The sequence below is a fragment of the Canis lupus genome, chromosome 9 (genome assembly GCF_048164855.1).
Source record: "Canis lupus baileyi chromosome 9, mCanLup2.hap1, whole genome shotgun sequence".
Lineage (NCBI taxonomy): Eukaryota > Metazoa > Chordata > Mammalia > Carnivora > Canidae > Canis > Canis lupus.
This window is the reverse complement of record NC_132846.1, coordinates 1657974-1680007: the sequence shown is the minus strand read 5'-3', so window position 1 is coordinate 1680007 and position 22034 is coordinate 1657974. Positions and strand designations below refer to the sequence as shown.

General features: G+C 39.6%; 1 pseudogene; it reads left to right on the top strand.

Annotated features, from left to right (window-relative positions):
• Positions 1-14721: 14721 nt before the first annotated feature.
• LOC140640634 (olfactory receptor 2T11-like) lies at positions 14722-15652 on the top strand (annotated as a pseudogene).
• Positions 15653-22034: the final 6382 nt, after the last annotated feature.

Genomic DNA, 22034 nt, shown 5'->3' with positions numbered 1-22034 from the left:
AGAGGGCATGGAATAGCAATCTGAAGAATGCCTGGGATGCATAGGAGGGAGACTGCCCCTTTTAGAGGCATCCCTAGAGGTAGCAAACAGAGATGCCTCTCCCAGGACAAAGGTGCTGGCTGGGAGCATTTCCCTCCCCCACCCCCAGGAAAAACACAGAGCCACCAGCATAAAGCAGCACTGGCTGCCTAACCTGCCTTCAAAGTCCCACAGTCTGCCCTCTGGCATGACTGGCCTTGTCAAGCTTGCCTCAGCTCCAGTGTCGTGGGCCTGTTGCCCAGAAGACCAGTAGAAACCCCTCCCCATACCACATGTTCTAACAAGAGAGTTCTATAGGGCTTCATTTCTCCCAGAAGTGGTGTCAGTTCTCATTGAAGGAGCAGAGCAGACCTCATTTAGTGAAAAGTCCCCACACTCTGGCCAAAGTCCAAACACTGTCTACTGCAGATGAATGATCTGAAAGATAGAGCAGTGAAAAACCTCAGCATAATGCATGAAGCACACACTAGGGACACCTCTGATGTGTCAGGCCCTGGACGATACATGACCACCACTTCATAAAGCCATTACTCTGAGGAGCAGGAAACATAGCAAGCTTTCTAACAGAGAAGAAGGCAGAGACACAGGCAAAATGCCAAGTGGAGGAATTCATCCCAAATAAAACAATTATATAAAGTCTTGGCCAGAAGTCTAAGTGAAACAGATATAGGGCAGCCCGGGTGGCTCAGTGGTTTAGTGCCGGCTTCAGCCCAGGGCCTGATCCTGGAGACCCGAGATCGAGTCCCACGTCGGGCTCCCTGCATGGAGCCTGCTTCTCCCTCTGCCTCTCTCTCTAATAAATAAAATCTTAAAAAAAAAAAAAAAAAGAAACAGATATAAGTAACATGCCTGATGGAGAATTGAAAGGAATAATCACAGGATATTTTCTGGGATTTAGAAAACAATGCAAGACTCCAGGGAGGCCCTTACAACAGAGATAAAAGGGTAAAAAACAGAAATATAAAAAACAAAACAAAACAAAACAAAAAAAAAAAAAAAAAAAAAAACAGAAATAAAAAAATACAATAACTGAGATTAGAAGAGATTTGATGCAATGATCACAAGGTTGGAGGAAGCAAGGGAAAGTGTAAGTGATAAAGAAGAGAGGCTAATGGAAAATAATAAAATGGAACAAAAACTGAACAAAAGAGAGAAGGAATATGGATCATGAGAATAGACTTAGGGAACTCAGTGACTCCATCAAATGTAATAACATTTGTATTACAGGAGTCCTAGAAGAGAGGGAAAAAGGGTAGAAAATTTGTTTGATGAAATCATAGCTGAAAACTTCCCTAATCTGGGGAAGAAAACAGATATTCAAATCCAGGAGGCACAGATATCTCCAGTCAAAATCAACAAAAGCAGACCAACACCAAGACATATTGTAATTAAATTTGTAAAATATAGCATTAAAGAAATCTTTAAAACAGCGAGACAAAAGAAGTCCCTAACTTAGAAGGGAAGACCCATAAGGCTAGCTGCAGATTTCTCAACTGAAACTTGACAAGCCAGAGGGAGTGGTTTATATGCTCAGTGTGATGAATGAGAAAAATCTGCAGCCAAGAACACTTTATTCAGCAAGACTATCACTCAGAATAGAAAGATAAAGAGTTTCCCAGACAAACAAAAACTAAAGATGTTCATGACCACTAAACTAGGTCTGCAAGAAAGATTAAAGGGGACTCTTTGAGTGGGAAAGAAAGACCACAAGTAACAAAGACCAGAAAGGAACACAGAAATCTCCAGAAAAAATAACAAAACAAATAATAAAATGGCACTAAATATGTATATATCAATATTTACTCTGAGTGCAAATGGACTAAACTTTCCAATCAAAAGACAGGGTGTTAGAATGGATGAGAAAACAAGACCTATGCATTTGCTATAAGAGAGTCATGTTAGATCTAAAGGCACCTGCAGATTGAAAGTGAGGAGATGGAGAAACATTTATCATGCACATGGACAACAAAAGAAAGCCAGAGTAGCAATACCTTCTATCAGATAAATTAGATATTAAATCTAACAGTATAATAAAAGATGAAAAATTACATTGTATAAAGGGACCTATATGACAAGAAGATCTAACAATTGCAAATATTTACGTACCCAACATTAGAGCACCAAAATATATAAATGAATTAATAACAAACATAAAGATACTCATTTATAAGTATACAATAATAAGTAGGGAATTCTAACACCCCACTTACTTCAATGGACAGATAATCTAAGCAGAAGATCAAAAAAGGAAACAATGGCTTTGAATGACACACTGGACCATGTGGACTTAAGAGATTGCAGAGCATTTCATCCTAAAGCAACAGAAAACACATTCTTTTCAACTGCACATGGGATATTATCTAGAATCTGTCATGGTAGGTTACAAAACAGCCCTCAACAAATACAAAAAGATTGAGATCATACCATGTGTCTTTTCCTCCCACAATATTATGAAATTAGAAGTAAACACATGAAAAGAATTTGGAAAGACCACCAATACATAGAAGTTAAACAACATGCTACTAAAGATTGAATGAGCACTGGGTGTTATACTATATGTTGGCAAATTGAATTAAAATTTAAAAAATGTAAAAAGTCTGAGGAAAATAAAATAGAACTGGAACATAACAACAACAACAAAAAAGAATGAATGAGTCAACTAGGAAAGCAAAGAAGAAATAAAAAATACATCGAAACAAATGAAAATGGAAACACAATGTTCCAAAGCTTTTGAGGTGCAGCAAAAATGGTCATAAGAGGAATATATATAGCAATATAGGACTATCTTAAGAAGCAAGAAAAATCTCAAACAATGTAACCTTACATCTAAAGGAGCTAGAAAAAGAACAACAAATGAAACCTAAAGCCAGTGGAAGAAAATAAATAATAAAGATTAAATAGAAATAAATGATATAGAAACTAAAAAAAAAAAAAAAAAACCAATAGAACAGATCAATGAAACCAGGAGATGTTTCTTTGAAAAAATTAATAAAATCGATAAACCTCTAGCCAGATTTGCTTTAGGATGAAATGCTCTGCAATAAGTGAGAAAGACCCAAATAAATAAAATCACACGTAAAACAAAGGAATTAACTACAAACACCACAGAAATACAAACAGTTATAACAGAATATTATGAAAACATGTGTCAACAAATAGGACAACCTGGAAGAAATGGGTAAATTCCTACAAACAAATAAACTACTAAAACAGAAGCAGGAGTAAATCGGAAACTTGAACAGACTGATAAGCAGCAAAGAAATTGAATCAGTAATCAAAAGTCTCCCCACAAACAGAAGTCTGGGGCCAGATGGCTTCCCAGGGGAATTCTACCAAACATTTAAAGAAGAGCTAATACCTATTCTTTTCAAACTATTCCAAAAAATGGGAAATGGAGGAAAACAGCCAAATTCACTCTATGAGGCACACAAAACTCTGATATCAAAACCAGACAAAGACTACTAAAAAACAGACCTATAGGCCAGTATTCCTGATGAACATGGATGCAAAAATTTGCTTTTTAAAAAAAATTGTATTGTAGTTCAATTTGACAAAATATAGCATAACACCCAGTGCTCATCCCACCAAGTACCCCCCTCAGTACCCATCACCCAGTCACCCCAACCCCCCACCCACCTTCCTTTCCATCACCCCTTATTCGTTTCCCAGAGTTGGGAGCCTATCCTCTGGTGTACCCTCACTGATATTTTCACTCAATTTCTCTCCTTTCCCCTTTATTCCCTTTCATGAATTTTTATATTCCCAAATGAATGAGACCATATAATGTTTGTCCTTCTCCGAAAGACTTATTCCACTCAGGATAATACCCTCCAGGTCCATCTACGTCGAAGAAAATGGTGGGTATTTGTCGTTTCTAATGGCTGAGGAATATTCCATTGTATACATAAACCACGTCCTCTTTATCCATTCATCTTTCGATGGACACCGAGGCTCCTTCCACAGTTTGGCTATTGTGGCCATTGCTGCTAGAAACATCGGGGTACAGGTGTCCCGGCGTTTCACTGCATCTGTATCTTTGGGGTAAATTCCCAACAGTGCAATTGCTGGGTCCTAGGGCAGATCTATTTTTAACTCTTAGAGGAACCTCCACACAGTTTTCCAGAGTGGCTGCACCAGTTCACATTCCCACAACAGTGCAAGAGGGTTCCCTTTTCTCCGCATCCTCTCCAACATTTGTGGTTTCCTGTCTTGTTAATTTTCCCCATTCTAACTGGTGTGAGGTGGTATCTCATTGTGGTTTCGATTTGTATTTCCCTGACGGCAAGTGATGCAGAGAATCTTCTCATGTGCATGTTGGCCATGTCTATGACTTCCTCTGTGAGATTTCTGTTCATGTCTTTTGCCCATTTCATGATTGGATTGTTTGTTTCTTTGGTGTTGAGTTTAAGAAGTTCTTTATAGAACTTGGAAACTAGCCCTTTATCTGATATGTCATTTGCAAATATCTTCTCCCATTCTGTAGGTTGTCTTTGAGTTTTGTTGACTGTATCCTTTGCTGTGCAAAAGCTTCTTATCTTGAGGAAGTCCCAATAGTTCATTTTTGCTTTTGTTTCTTTTGCCTTCGTGGATGTATCTTGCAAGAAGTTACTGTGGCTGAGTTCAAAAAGGGTGTTGCCTGTGTTCTCTAGGATTTTGATGGACTCTTGTCTCACATTTAGATCTTTCATCCATTTTGAGTTTATCTTTGTGAATGGTGCAAGAGAGTGGTCTAGTTTCATTCTTCTGCATGTGGATGTCCAATTTTCCCAGCACCATTTATTGAAGAGACTGTCTTTCTTCCAATGGATAGTCTTTCCTCCTTTATCGAATATTAGTTGGCCATAAAGTTGAGGGTCCACTTCTGGGTTCTCTGTTCTGTTCCATTGATCTATGTGTCTATTTTTGTGCCAGTACCACACTGTCTTGATGACCACAGCTTTGTAGTACAACCTGAAATCTGGCATTGTGATGCCCCCAGATATGGTTTTCTTTTTTAAAATTCCCCTGGCTATTCGGGGTCTTTTCTGATTCCACACAAATCTTAAAATAATTTGTTGTAACTCTCTGAAGAAAGTCCATGGCATTTTGATAGGGATTTCATTAAACGTGTAAATTGCCCTGGGTAACATTGACATTTTCACTATATTAATTCTTCCAATCCATGAGCATGGAATATTTTTCCATCTCTTTGAGTCCTCCTTGATTTCTTTCAGAAATGTTCTATATTTTTATAGTATAGATCCTTTACCTCTTTGGTTAGGTGTATTCCTAGGTATCTTATGCTTTTGGGTGCAATTGTAAATGGGATTGACTCCTTAATTTCTCTTTCTTCAGTCTCATTGTTAGTGTATAGAAATGCCACTGACTTCTGGGCATTGATTTTGTATCTTGCCACGCTACCGAATTGCTGTATGAGTTCTAGCAATCTTGGGGTGGAGACTTTTGGGTTTTCTATGTAGAGTATCGTGTCATTGGCGAAGAGGGAGAGTTTGACTTCTTCTTTGCCAATTTGAATGCCTTTAATGTCTTTTTGTTGTCTGATTGCCCGGGCTAGGACTTTCAGTACTTTGTTGAATAGCAGTGGTGAGAGTGGACATCCCTGTCCTGTTCCTGATATTAGGGGGAAGGCTCCCAGTGCTTCCCCACTGAGAATTATATTTGCTGTGGGCTTTTCATAAGATGGCTTTTAAGATGTTGAGGAATGTTCCCTCTATCCCTACACTGAAGAGTTTTGATCAGGAATGGATGCTGTATTTTGTCAAATACTTTCTCTGCATCTAATGAGAGGATCATATGGTTCTTGATTTTTCTCTTGCTGACATGATGAATCACATTGATTGTTTTACAAGTGTTGAACCAGCCTTTTGTCCCGGGAATAAATCCTACTTGGTCATGGTGAGTAATTTTCTTAATGGGTTGTTGGATCCTACTGGCTAGTATCTTGTTGAGAATTTTTGCATCCGTGTTCGTCAGGGATATTGGTCTATAATTCTCCTTTTTGGTGGGGTCGTTGTCTGGTTTTGGAATTAAGGTGATGCTGGCCTCATAGAACGAATTTGGAAGTACTCCATCTCTTTCTATCTTTCCAAACATCTTTAGTAGAATAGGTATGGTTTCTTCTTTAAACGTTTGATAGAATTCCCCAGGAAAGCCATCTGGCCCTGGACTTTCGTGTCTTGGGAGGTTTTTGATGACTGCTTCAATTTCTTCCCTGGTTATTGGCCTGTTAAGGTTTTCTATTTCTTTCTGTTCCAGTTCTGGTAATCTGTGGCTTTCCAGAAATGCTTCCCTTTCTTCTAGATTGCCTAATTTATTGGCGTATAGCTGTTCATAATATGTTTTTAAAAATCTTTTGTATTTCCTTGGTGTTGGTAGTGATCTCTCCTTTCTCAATCATGATTTTAATTTGAGTCTTTTCTCTCTTCTTTTTAAATAAGGCTGGCTAATGGTTTATCTATCTTATTAATTCTTTCAAACAACCAACTCCTGGTTTTGTTGATCTGTTCCACAATTCTTCCGGTCTCTATTTCATTGAATTCTTCCCAAATCTTTATTAACTCTCTTTTGCTGGGTGTAGTATCTATTTGATGTTTTTTCTCCAGCTCCTTTAGGTGCAAAGTTAGCTTTTGTATTTGTGTTCTTTCCAGCTTTGTGATGGATGCTTGTATTGTGATGTATTTCCCCCTCAGGACTGCTTTTGCTGTATCCCAAAGATTTTGAATGGTTGTATCTTCATTCTCATTAGTTTCCATGAATCTTTTTAATCCTTCTCTAATTTCCTGCTTGACCCTTTCATCTTTTAGCAGGATGGTCCTTAACCTCCATGTGTTTGAAATCCTTCCAAACTTCTTGTGATTCAGTTCTAATTTCAAAGTATTATGGTCTGAAAATATGCAGGGGACAATTCCAAACTTTTTGTATTGGTTAAGACCTGATTTGTGACTCAGTATGTGGTCTATTCTGGAGAAAGTTCCATGTGCACTTGAGAAGAATGTGTATTTAATTGTGTTTGGATGGAAAATTCTGTAAATATCTCTGAAATCCATCTGGTCCAGTGTATCATTTAAAGCTCTTGTTTCTTTGGAGTTGTTGTGCTTTGAATATCTGTCTATTGTAGAAAGCGCTAGATTGAAGTCACCAAGTATAAGAGTATTATTATCTAAGTATGTCTTAACTTTGGTTATGAATTGATTGATATACGTGGCAGCTCCCACATTTGGGACATAAATATTGATGATTTTTAGGTCCTCTTTTTGGATAGATCCTTTAAGTATGATATAGTGTCCCTCTTCATCTCCTACTACAGACTTTGGGATAAACTGTAATTTATCTGATATGAGGATGGCTACCCCTGCTTTCTTTTGAGGACCATTGGAATGGTAAATGGTTCTCCAACCTTGTATTTTAGGCTGTAGCTGTCCTTATGTCTAAAATTAGTCTCTTGTAGACAGCAAAAAGATGGATCTTGTTTTTTATCCAGTCTGAAATCCTGTGCCTTTAGATGGGGTTTAAGCCCATTGACCTTCAGAGTTAGTTTTGAAAGATATGAATTTAGTGTCATCATGATATCTATTCAGTCCCTGTTTTTGTGGATTGTTTCCTTGGACTTCCTCTTTCTTTTACATTTTCTCCCTTAATATTTCTTCGAAAGCCAGGTTGGTGGTCACATATTCTTTCCATTTCTGCCTATCTTGGAAGCTCTTTATCTCTCCTTCTATTCTGAATGAGAGCCTTGCTGGATAAAGTATTCTTTGCTGCAGGTTCTTCTCATTTAGGACCCTGAATATATCCTGCCAGCCCTTTCTGGTCTGCCAGGTCTCTGTGGAGAGGTCTGCTGTTAATCTAATAGTTCTCCCCGTATAAGTTAGAGATTTCTTGTTTCTTGTTGCTTTAAGGATCTTCTCTTTATCTTTGGAATTTGCAAGTTTCACTATTAAATGTCCAGGTGTTGAGCGGTTTTTATTGATTTTAGGGAGTATCTCTCTATCTCCTGGATCTGAATGCCTGTTTTCCTTCCCAGGTTAGGAATGTTCTCAGGTATGATTTGTTCAAATACATATTCTGGACCTCTGTCTCTTTCCGCACCCTTGTGAACCCCAATTAAACGTAGATTTTTCCTTCTGAGGTTGTCATTTATTTCCCTTAACCTATCTTCATGATCTTTAATTGTTTGTCTCTTTTTTCCTCAGTTTCCCTTCTTGCCACCAACTTTTCTTCTATGTCACTCACTTGTTCTTCTACCTCGTTAACCCTTGTCATTAGGAGCTCCAGTTTGGATTGCATCTCTTTTAATTGATTTTTAATTTCGACCTGATTATTTCTGAATTCTGCAGTCATGAAGTCTCTTGAATCCTTTATGCTTTTTTCTTGAGCTATCAGTAGCTTTTTAATTGTGCTTCTGAATTGGCTTTCTGACATTGAATTGTAATCCAAATTTTGTAACTCCGTGGGAGAGGACTGTTTCTGATTCTTTCTTTTGGGTTGAGTTTTTCCTTCTAGTCATTTTGTCAATGCAGAGTGGCCAAAAACAAGTTGTAGTTTAACAAGGAGAAAAAGAGAGAAGAGAAAAAAAGAGGGTGGGGGGACAAACAGAAAACAAAAAGCAAAGGGGAGTATCCTCGATTCTATATACTGTAAATCCCTCTATTTCCCCTGGACCTTTCCAGCGGTGCTTGGTCAATAACTTGCTTTTCCCCTGTCCTTCTAGCTGGTCTTCTTGGGGAGGGGCCTGCTGTGCTGATTCTCAGGTTTGTGTCCCTGGGTGAGTTGCCCAGCCCCCTGCTAGGTGCAGGGCTCAGTGGGAGCTGTTTATCCTGTGAGGCCCCTGCTCAGTCTCAGGTACAAAATGACACCAGGGGGAACAACAACATTGGTGGCGGCCGGCTCTTCAGCCCTGGAGTCAGGTCCCGCGGTAACTATGGCAGCTCCCTTTCTGCAGGGGCCTGGATGCTCCTGGGGCGGGGGCGCCGATCTGCACAACTCGGCGCCACCCAGTGGCAGGAGTGTCCTTGCTGTCCTGTGTCCTCCTGGCCTCTGCCTGTTCCGGGGGGGAGCAGCGGATGCTGGGCTGTGGCCCCCAGTGGCCTGGCGTCTGGGGCCTGCACCGCTGGAATTGCGCTCCTGGGGCCTCGCAGCCCCCTCTGCTTGGAGCTGCTGCCTTAGCCGCTGCCGAGGTGCTCCTGGGGCCCTGCTGGGTGCACACTGCAGCCCTTTAGGGAGCTGGGCCTGCAGTGTGTGGCGCTCTCCCCCAGGCGCATGTCTTCTGTTAGTGCCCCTGGGAGCCTGAGGGCATCCCCGCCCTCCTGGGATCCTGCTCGAACTCCCTGCGAGCGCCTTCTGTCTGTGAAGAGTGGTAAAGCTCCTGCTTCTCTGAGACTTGTCTTCCCTCTTCTGGAGACACTGGCAGCGGGGCCTTAGCCTGGCTCCCCTTCGGGCCCCTCCCCCTTGGATGCTTTTTTATTTCTTTATTATTTTTTTTTTTCTGTCTTCCTACCTTGATAGAAGCGCAAACTCTTCTCACTGTAGCATTCTAGCTGTTGTCTCTTTAAATCTCAGGCTGAATTCATAGGTTTTTCAGGATGATTTGAAAGCTATCTAGGTAAGTTGGTGGGGACAGGTGACTTGGGGACTCTACTCTTCCACCATCTTGCCCCATCCCCGAGGTTCACTTTTAAAAATAAGGTAAAGAGAGGCTCCTGGGTGGCCCAGTTGGTTGGGCATCTGACTGTTGGGTTCAGCTTGGGGGGTGACCTTAGGGTCATGGGATGGAGCCCTGCATCAGGCTCCATGCTCAGCAGGGGTCCCTCTTGAGATTGCCTCTTTCTCTTCCTCTAGTCCCCTGGCCTTCCCCTGTCTCTAAAATAAATAAATAAGGGGGATCCTTGGGTGGCTGAGTGGTTTAGCACCTGCCTTTGACCCAGGGCATCATTCTGGAGTCCTGGGATCGAGTCCCACATCAGGATCCCTGGCATGGAGCCTGCTTCTCCCTCTGTCTGTGTCTCTGCCTCTCTCTCTCTCTCTCTGTCTCTCATGAATAAATTAAAAAAAAAGAGAAGTTTTAAAATAAATCAATAAATATCTTTAAAAAATAAAAATAGAGGATAGAAAAGGAAACTTGGGAAGAAATGGGTAGGAAATATCAGAAAGGGAGACAGAACATAAAGACTCCTAACTCTGGGAAATGAACTAGGGGTGATGGAAGGGGAGGAGGGCGGGGGTTGGGGGTGAATTGGTGATGGGCACTGAGGTGGGCACTTGACGGGATGAGCACTGGGTGTTATTCTGTATGTGGGCAAATTGAACACCAATAAAAAATAAATTTATTATTAAATAAATAAATAAATAAAATGGAGAAATCCTGGCCAACACCATCTTAACTAAGTGATGAAGTTAATGACAACACTGATAATTCGTGTTGATGCTATGTATTGCTCAATATGACATAATATCAATATGATAACCATTTCTGAATTTCTGACCAATACTCTTTTTTAAAAAAAGATTTTACTTATTTATTCATGAGAGAGAGGCAGAGACACATGCAGAGGGAGAAGCAGGCTTCCTGCAGGGAGCCCGATGCAAGACTCAATCCCAGGACCCCGGGATCACAGCCTGAGTCAAAGGCAGACACTCAACTACCACTCCACCCAGGCGTTCCCCTGATCAATACTCTTGTAAGGGTCAAGCTCATGAACAAATGGATCAGGGGAGAATAAGGAAACATGATAACTAGTATCCCGGATTGAATCCTGGAACAGCAAAAACATGACAATAGCATCCCAGCTGGTGATATCCACAGGAAATCCAGAGTTTAGTCAGTAGTAATATACGATGGTGCCTTGGTGGCTCAGTTGGTTTAGTGTCAGGGTCTTGATCTTGGCTCAGGTCTTGATCTCAGGGCTGTGAGTTCTGGCCCATGTTGCGCTCCACGCAGTGCCATGGTTAACATTAAATGAAGCTGCTATATAGCAATTCTTTCTATTTTTCTTGCATCCTTTCTTTAAATCTTTTTAAAAAATCATTCTGAAATAAATATTTATTAGAAAAAGTTACAGAGGGATCCCTGGGTGGCGCAGCGGTTTAGCGGCTGCCTTTGGCCCAGGGCGCGATCCTGGAGACCCGGGATTGAATCCCACATCGGGGTCCCAGTGCATTTAGCCTGCTTCTCCTTCTGCCTATGTCTCTGCCTCTCTCTCTCTCTCTCTCTCTGTGTGACTATCATTAATAAATAAAAATTTAAAAAAGTTACAGAAATGTCACATCTCTGTATACTGAATAGCAAAAGATTGGAAAGATACACAGCAGTGTTATCGATAATTATCTTCAGGGAGGGAGGTGGGAAAGGAGAGCAATAAGTGGATGTCACTAGTTGTGTACTTGTGATTGTGCATCTTTCAAAAAGTCTTTTCACTAATAATATATTTATGTATTACTTGTATAAATCATTATAAAATAAATTATTTGACAACCAAGATGGCCAGGTTTCATGATGGCAAATACCTATGTTTGTCTTGATGGATAATGCTTATGAATCTCCAGAAAATAAATATCCTTTCCATATGTGGCCACTACCAGATAAAGTAAATTTTACCATCTTTGTGTAAATTCAGTAAGGATTCACAAGACCATGATTCTTATTGATGAGTCAGAAAATCCATCTCAAGTAAAAAAGACCCTAGGAGAGTCCAAAATATCGTTCGTATTCAAGCAACTCAGTAGAATAAAGTCCTGGATAACCAGGGTGATTTTCTCCCAGAGTCTTGTTTTGAGCAAAATCCAATTCAATGGCAGTAAACAAATCACTGGAGGCCTAGGGACTTACCTCTCTGTGGGTTCTTATTTGCTCAAGGATACCCTGGGTCACTTGCTGCTGCCCTGCATGCATGTAATTGTGTATATAAAGTCAGAAATACTGTCTGCAGGGGGAAACCAAAATATTCAAATCTTCCAACACCTTGTTTCCCTCAGGAGGTAACCAGGAGCATCGCTACTTGGGGAAGCATGATGTGTTAAGGAAAATCCAGTGTGTGTAGGTACATGAGCTCAGGTAAAATGGGGGGGGGGAGGGAGAGACTGATCTGGTTTCCAGTAATCACTGGTGCTGTTCTGCCCCTCTTCAGAGGAGTGTTTCCCCTTAATAGAGTCCTTCAGAGAAATTTGAGAAGCCAGAGGACAATATTTAGTTCAATTAACTGGGTATACCATTAATATGGGACAAACATTAAGAACATTTTTACTTGATTTAATTTAGTAATGGTGATTTAGTAATCACCTCTTGGATCTGATTATTTTTTCAATTTCCACATTCTTGTCCCTAAGAGCTTCCTATACCCTTGACCTGAAAAGTAGGCAGCTAATGGGAAGACATAATTATTGGGTCCCAGAAGTAAATGAACCTAATAAACATCAGCAAAGCAGCATTAACAGTAAATTCTCAGTGTATCTTGGTGTTTTCAACAGGAATTTATACATCACAAGTGTCAGCAGGATGCATCACTTAGTAGTGTTGGTTGGGAGAGTGAAAAATCCTAATAGTATTTTCATGTCTCAGTCAGTTTTCCTTTTTTATTTTTTACCCCACTCCTTAACTTCATTTCTCTGTTCTACAGGTTCATGGTAAATTTATGTTTTCTCAATGCCTAAATGCCATCTGAGTGACATGCTCATAAAATATTTAAATACCATGCTTATTTTCTTATAGCTTGTTCCAAGCTGCTTAGAATACAAAACTTTCTGTTTCCACTTCTATAAACTTGTTGGGAGGAGTATCTTCCCTCTTGAACATGGGCACAAACTAATTTCTCATTTACAGCTTATGGAGATTGGTTTTATTACTATTTCTTTTTAAAATTTTTTGGGATGCCTGGGTGGCTCAGCGGTTAAGCGTCTGCTTTCAGCTCAGGGTGTGATCCTGGAGACCCGGGATGGAGTCCCACATCGGGCTCCCTGCATGGAGCCTGCTTCTGCTTCTCCCTCTGCCTCTGTCTCTGTGTGTCTCTGCCTCTGTCTGTGTGTCTCTCATGAATAAATAAAATCTTACAAAAAAAATAAAATGTGTATTTAAAAAAATAAAATTTTTATTTATTTTGTAAGATTTTATTTAATTATTTGAGAGAGTGAGAGAGACAAAGCATGAGGGGGGAGGGTCAAAGGGAGAAGCAGACGCCCACGCTGAGCAGAGAGCCCGACATGGGGCTTGATCCTGGGACTTCAGGATCATCAACTGAGCTGAAGAAAGACACTTAACCAACTGAGGCATGCAGGCACCTCTTTCTCTCTCTGTCTCTCTCTCTCTTTTTAAAAGATTTATTTATTTATTTTAGAAAAAATGAGCATGAGCAGAAGGTGAGGTATGGGGAAGAGGAGAGGGAGAGAATCTTCAAGCAGACTCCCTGCTTAGCAAGGAGCCTACATAGGGCTTTATCCCACAACCTATGAGATCATCACCTGGGCCAAAACCAAGAGTTGGATGCTTAACCAACTGAGCCACCCAGGCGCCCATCATTATTATTTCTGAGTTTATCCTGATGTGGTTCATATTGGGTCCCTAGAAAAAAATCTAAATGAGAACACATCACAGACCATATCCATTAATCTCTTTGTTGATGTGTACCATTTCAGGAAATGACATCCCAGTGTCCATTCAAGTACAAGGATAGCTGGTTTATTTCATGGCACTCTACCTCACACCCATCTATGGTTTCTTCCATTGATTTATGTAACCAGATCCGCAGAAAAAGGACTGCTAAGTGTTTGTGTTTACCTGCTGCCTGCCTAACTATTCATATATTAAGTGGTACCCATGATCTCGAATTATTCACCATAGTGAAATTAGTTATGATCATAGGAAATCTATAGATCTTCATTACTGGGCCTTAATAGAACATATTAAACAGAAGGTTAAGAATTGGATCATGAACTATCCGAAAACCCAGCATCAAGAACATGAAACAGCATGGTGGTCTAGGAACTTTGAGAAACTTAGACTATATTAACTGCTTCCAATCCCTTCACCATCCCCATTCTTTCATGACTTGTTGTGTGTGGATCTTACGTCCTCACTCCATTGATGATTTTATGTGTGACTTGCTTTGGTTGGTGGTATGGGGTTGGAAATGATAGTCAATCCTGAGCTCAGGCCTCAGAGGGAATCATGTGATTCTGGTTGCTGCTTTTTAGCTCTTGCCATTTTTCTTGATAAAAGAAAGCCACAGAATGAGACACATGTGGTAAAGTATATCTGTGCCTGACCTTCAGCCTGAAGCTAAACTGGCCTGTAGATGTGGGAATAAGAAAACACATTTGTTGTTATAAGCCACTGAAATTCATAGAGTTATTTTTCATCTTGTATTATTACAGCAATAATCAACTCACAACAAAAACATTTCGAGAGGTCTTATAATATCTCATTTGCTCTTATTTTCCTTGCCTTCTCCTTTTTTTTTTACTATTTAAAAGTTTTTTTAATAATAAATTTATTTTTTATTGGTGTTCAATTTGCCAACATACAGAATAACACCCAGTGCTCATCCCATCAAGTGCCCACCTCAGTGCCCACCACCCAGTCACCCCCACCCCCTGCCCTCCTCCCCTTCCACCACCCCTAGTTCGTTTCCCAGAGTTAGGAATCTTCCATGTTCTATCTCCCTTTCTGATATTGGTTCAACCAGATCAGTTATAGCCATGGAGGGAGGAAATGAGATGGTAACAACAGATTTCATTCTCTCAGGACTCTTCCCCAATGTGAAGTATGTCAGCATCCTTATCTACACTATCATCCTGATCTACCTGGTTGCAGTCACTGGGAACTTCATCCTGCTTTTTCTTATCTGGATATACTTGAGGCTTCACACCCCAATGTACTTCCTCCTTAGTCAGCTTTCTCTCGTAGATCTGGCCTTCATCAGTAGCACTGTTCCAAAGATGATAAACTTTCTCTCTGGAAGAAAAAACATCACACATCTTGCCTGTGGAACCCAGATATTTTTCTTCTTTACTCTTGGAGGTGCTGAATGCATCCTCCTGACCCTTATGGCCTATGACTGATATGTATCTGTCTGTCACCCTTTGAGATATGTAGTGATTATGAACCAAAAGGTCTGTCTGCAAATGGCCCTTTGTCTTGGATTGGGGGCATTTTAGCTTCCACAGCTCATACAACCTATACCATGAGTCTACCTATCTGTGGCTCCAGAGAAATCTACCATTCCTTCTGTGATTGCCAGCAATCATGAAGATCTCATGCAAAGACACTTCCACCTATGAGCTGGTGGTCTTCGTTATGGGCATTGCTTTTATCATTGTCCCTTTTGGACTTATCATGGCTTCCTACACTTTCATCTTCCTCACTGTTCTTCATATGAGATCCCCCCAAGGCAGGACCAAAGCCTTGGCCACATGCTCATCCCATCTTACGGTGGTAAGTTTTTATCTAGGACCATGTGTTTATATGTACATGACACCTGGTTTCTTCCACACCGTTGAGCAAGAACAGGCTGTGTCTGTATTTTGCACAGTCCTCACACCCATGCTAAATCCACTCATCTACAGCTTGAGAAACAAAGATGTGGTGGGGGCTTTTCAGAAAATCCTGAGGAAACATCCAGTCTCTTAACAAAACACATAAATATCAATGTGGAAAAGAGCTATTTTGAGTCAAGGATAAAAACTCCAGGAGCATCCACAATCACATTTATCAGCATGAAGAACTTTTCCATAGCCCTATGGGCAATTCACATCATTGAATTCCACTGGCAATATTAATTCAATCATAAATGAATAGTTTGTTAAGAAATTTCTCTCAGATTCTAACCATTTGTTCCCAAAATGGGTTAATTTAACTGCTCTTTTTTATTCCAATTTATATGCATAGACTAAGTTCCAATCTTCTCTTTTTGTACCTCCAATATTGAGACATTTCTCAGTGTCCTCTGAGGCTTACATTTGTTCATGTTATTGGTGATTCAAGTCTTGCTAATTTCTGTTGTTAGAAGTGCCAACTTCTTAGGAAAGACAGATGGAACTGATGTGTAAAAAGAAATGGATCTTATTAGGAGAAACAATAGTGCTTTTCTTGAATTCCCTGGCAACTCGACATATTGGTTTTTTTCTCCCTGCTTGTCTTTTTAGAAAGTTTCTCAGTCATTCTCAGATTAGCAAGAGTCAGTTTACATATAGTTCAAAAAGATTCTTCCTTCAGAAATCGATGTACTTATCTTTGAGTAAAAATAATGTCTGTCATTGGCAAGGGTAGTTGGGTTTTCTTTTGATTTTAAGCATTTTCAAGGCCTCCCCATGGTAAATATTCAACATACTTTCTGGAATCAGTAAATAGTCAGAATTGTCTTTTTCCTTATGCAATATATTTTTTTTACATTTTAAAATTTATCCATGAGGGATCCCTGGGTGGCGCAGCGGTTTGGCGCCTGCCTTTGGCCCAGAGCACGATCCTGGAGACCCGGGATCGAATCCCACATCGGGCCCCCGGTGCATGGAGCCTGCTTCTCCCTCTGCCTGTGTCTCTGCCTCTCTCTCTCTCTCTCTGTGACTATCATGAATAAATAAATAAAAATCTATAAAAAAAAAAAAAAATAAAATAAAATTTATCCATGGGAAGCCTGATCAGGGACTTGATCCCAGAACTCCAGGATCACACCCCAAGCCCAAAGCAAGTGTTCAACAGCTGAGCCAGCAAGGTGTCCCCATTTTTTAGTTTGATTTCAATTTGCCACCATATAGTATAACACTCAGTGCTCATCCCATCATGTGCTGTCCTTAGTGCCTGTCACCCAGTTACCCTACCCCCCCACCTCCCCTTCCGTGACCCTTTGTTTCCCAGAGTTAGGAGTCTCCTTATGCAATACTTTTAAGTGCTTCTGAGACACTGTCATTTGCTTATAATAATTGGGTAAGTGGGTCACTTTTGATGCACAGAAATAAAAGTGATTGAAGAATTTGGGAAGCTGGTGGTCTATGTAATTGTAAATTTTACCAAAGAATGGAGCAGACTGGACCATCAGTAAAGTTCAAGTGACCTAATAGAGATGAGTAACATTTCACAGTTGGTTAGAGGAATATTAGTGGGAAGTTGAGTTGGCTTCTGAGGATGAGATCCATGACTGCATAAGGAACACATGCAATCAGATTGATGCATATGACCAGAGTGGATGGTTCCACTGGTGCACAGAACATGGGCAGGATGGAAGCTGGTCAGCCACTCCTGAAATGAAGAGCTGTGAAGGGCATCCACACAAGCCTTGTCTCTGATATTGTGACCAGGCAATTTCAGGTGGTCCCAACTTTCACATGACAAAAGAGATAAACTTCTGTTAGAATTATGAGTCCCGGTAAGGCCCAAGGCAAGATTCTCCTGATGTAGTTTATCTACATTTTCTTTAGTTTTCTGTGACTAAGGAAATGGTTTTGATACCAGACCATATGAATCATAATGAAAGTTTATGAGTGAAATATATTGCAAAATTTGTAATTAACCATAACCAGCCATGCCCCAAGGGGAATAAAAGTTAATTTTAGTAGTATATATTATTTAACATCGCTCAGCTCATAAAAAACCAGAAAGGACTCTAAAATCTGTTGGTGGATGGGGATACATCAGTGGGTCAGTCAGTTAAATGACCAACTCTTGAATTTTTTAGAAAAAAAATTTTTTTTAAGATTTTACTTATTTATTTGAGAGAGACAGAGATAGTGACCAAGATAGCATAAGCAAGGAGGAGATGGAGAAGCGGGTTCCCCAATGAGCAGGGAGCCTGATGCAGGACTTGGTCCTAGGACTCTGAGATCATGACCCAAGCAGAAGGCAGATGCCCAACTGACTGAGCCACCCAGGAGCCCCCTGACTCTTGATTTTGACTTGGCATTGTGAGATCAGCACTGTGTCTAGTTCTGAGCTCAGTGAGGAGTCTGTTTGAGATTCTCTTTCTCCCTCTGCTTCTGCCCCTCCCACCATTCATGTGCACACTCTTTCTCTCAAATAAATAAATAAATCATAAAAAATAAAAACAATAAAATCTATTGGTGGATATAATGTGTGGAAAAAGGCATATTTGGCTTTACTGGGATAAAGGTAGATGGCTATGCCTTTTTTGGAATTCAATTAATTAAAATTAAATATTGTTTCACATTTTTTCCTCAGGAATTGTCTGAGTTGTCGCCTCCTTGCTTGTGATCTCAACTTAACATTTGCAAATGCATAATTTTTATGGTATTGTTTGCTCCAAGACTGGCAATAGCCAGTCTGATAATGGCTGAATAAATTGTGGTCCATCCATATGATGGATAATTACATAGCCATCATAAATAATGAATAAAAGCTAAACAAGATAACTAGAAGGCTCTTCTGAAAAAATAATTTGAGGAAGTACTCAAGATTTGAGGGGGAAAATGTATCATAAAAGTATATTCTGATGAAATAAACAGTACCCCCAAAACTGCTATATATGTGTGTGTGTGTGCATTTGTGTGTGCAAGTGTCTTCAACGATCTTTTCCCCAGTTTTATTGAGATATAATGGATTGTAACATTGTCCAAATTAAAAGTGTATAATATGATAATTTGATGCCTGTATAAGTTGCAAAATATTTACCATAGTAAGGTAAATTAGCACATCTTTCACTTCACATTATTACTATTTTCCTGTTGTTAATATAGTAAGAACATCAGAGCTTTACTCTCAAAGCAACTTCCAAGTTTACAATGCAATGTTCTGTTAGTTTCAGGTGTACAACATAATTATTCCACAATTCTATGCATTTCTTAATGACCATCAAGATAAGTAAACTCTTACTCCCCTTTACCTATTTCATTCATTCTCTCACCAAGAGTTCTGTGGCAGCCATCAAGTCTGTTCACTGTATTTAAGGATCTCATTATCATCTCTTTTTCCCCCCTCTCTTTTGTTTCTTAAATTCCACGTATGAGTGAAATTATATAGTGTTTGTCTAACTTTTTCCCTTAGCATAGTAATAACCTCTAGGTCCATCCATATTGTTGTAAATGGCAAGATCTTATTCTACTTCTTGACTCAATATTATTCTATATATTTATGTATATATAAATATGCATATATATTTATTTATATTTATGTATATATTATGTATATATAAACATATATATGCTGCATATATATATATGCTGCATATCATTTTATTCTTCTGTTGATGGAAATGTGAGTTGCTTCCATATCTTGGCTACTGTAAATAATACTGCAACAAACATATGGGAGGCTCTATCTTCTAGTATTTGTATTTTCATTTTCTGGAAAATACCCAGTTGTGGAATTCCTGGATCATATGGTAATACTATCTTTAATTTTTGGAGGAAACTCCATCCTGTTTTCTACAGTGGCTACACCAATTTTTTAAAGCCTTTCTGACAGGTGTGTGATGGTATCTACATTTTGCATTTATTTTTGTATATGGTGTAACAAAGTGGTCCAGTTTTAATCTTTTGTGTGTTGCTATCTAGTTTCCCCAGCACTGTTTGTTGAAAAGACTGTCTTTTCCCCATTAGATATTCTTTCCTGTTTTGGCAAAGATTAATTGACCATGTATTTGTGAGTTTATTTCTGAGTTTTCTATTCGGTTCCATTGATCTGTATGTCTATTTTTGTACCAGAACCATACTATTTTGATTACTACATCTTTGTAATATAACTTGAACTCCAGAATTGTAATGATTCCAGCTTTGTTCTTCAAGAATGTTTTGGCTAGTCAGAGACATTTTTGGTTCCATACAAATTTTCCGGTTCTGTGAAAAATGCTGCTGGTACTTTTTAAGATTTTATTTATTTATTCATGAGAGACACAGAGAGAAGCAGAGACATAGGCAGAGGGAGAAGCAGACTCCAGGCAGGGAGCCTGATGTGGGACTTGATCCCAACATGGAATATCTTTCCATTTGTTCTTGTCACCTTCAATCTCTTTCATCAGTGTTGTCAGAGTATAGGTCTTTCACATCCTTGGTTAAGTTTATTCTTATGTGTTTTATTTTTGCTGTAATTATAAATGGGACTGTTTTCTTAATATCTCTTTCCAGTACATCATTATTAGTGTATGAAATGCAACCAACTTCTGTGAATTGATTTTGTATTCTTTACTTAAATATACTTAAAGTAAAAACAACTTTCCTTAATTCATTTATAAGTTCTAGGTTTTTTTTTTTTTTTTTTGGTTTTCTATGTAGCATATCATCTTGTCTGCAAATAGTGAAAGTTTTACTTCTTCCTTACGAATTTGGATGCTTTCTTTCTTTTTTTTATTTTGTCGACTCACCATGGCTAGGACTTCCAGTACTATGCTGAATAAAAGTGGTAAGAGTGGACATTCTTGTCTTTTCTCTGAACTTAGAGTTAAAGCTCTGAGTTGATCACCATTGAGGATGATGATAGTGGGTTTTTCATAGATGACTTATTATGTTGAGTTATGTTTCCACTTTTTTGAGAGTTTTTATCATGAATAGATGTTATATTTTGTCAAATGCTTTTTCTGCATCAATTGAAATGAACAACTGCTTTTCAATTTTTCTTTTATTGATGGGGTGTATCATACTGATTGATTAACAAATATTGAGCCATGCTTGTATCCCAGAAAAAAAATATCACTGATCTTGACAAATGAATTTTTAATAATAAATTTATTTTTTATTGGTGTTCAATTTGCCAACATAGAGAAAAACACCCAGTGCTCATCCCGTCAAGTGCCCCTGTCAGTGCCTGTCACCCATTCACTCCCACCCCCTGCCCTCCTCCCTTTCCACCACCCCTAATTCGTTTCCCAGACATAGGAGTCTTTTTTCTTTTAATAATAAATTTATTTTTTATTGGTGTTCAATTTGCCAATCTACAGAAAAACAACCAGTGCTCCTCCCGTCAAGTGCCCCCCTCAGTTACCGTCACCCAGTCACCCCCACCCCCCACCCTATCCTCTTCCACCACCCATAGTTTGTTTCCCAGAGTTAGGAGTCTCTCATGTTCTGTCTCCCTTTCTGGTATTTCCCACCCATTTCTACTCTCTTCCCCTCAATTCCCTTTCACTATTATTTATATTCCCCAAGTGAGTAAGACCATAAAATGTTTGTCCTTGTCTGATTGACTTATTACACTCAGCATAACACCCTTCAGTTCCATCCACGTCAAAGCAAATGGTGGGTATTTGTCGTTTCTAACAGCTGAGTAATGTTCCATTGTATACATAAACCACGTCCTCTTTATCCATTCATCTTTCGATGGACACCGAGGCTCCTTCCACATTTTGGCTATTGTGGACATTGCTGCTGTAATCATCGGGGTGCATGTGTCCCGGGGTTTCACTGCATCTGTATCTTTGGGGTAAATCCCCAACAGTGCAATTGCTGGGTCATAGGGCAGGTCTATTTCTAACTCTTTGAGGAACCTCCCCACAGTTTTCCAGGGTGGCTGCACCAGTTCACATTCCCACCAACAGTGTAGGAGGGTTCCCTTTTCTCCACATCCTCCCCAACATTTGTGGTTTCCTGCCTTGTTAATTTTCCCCATTCTCACTGGTGTGAGGTGGTATCTCATTGTCGTTTTGATTTGTATTTCCCTGATGGCCAGTGCTGCAGAGCACCTGTTCATGTGCATGTTGGCCATGTCTATGTCTTCCTCTGTGAGATTTCTGTTCATGTCTTTTGCTCATTTCATGATTGGATTGTTAGTTTCTTTGCTGTTGAGTTTCATAAGTTCTTTTTTTTAATAAATTTATTTTTTATTGGTGTTCAATTTACCAACATACAGAATAACACCCAGTGCTCATCCCGTCAAGTGCCCCCAACAGTGCCCATCACCCATTCACTCCCAACCCCCGCCCTCCTCCCCTTCCACCACCCCTAGTTCATTTCCCAGAGTTAGGAGTCTTTATGTTCTGTCTCCCTTTCTGATATTTCCCACACATTTCTTCACCCTTCCCTAATATTCCCTTTCACTATCATTTATTATCCAAAATATATGAGAACATATA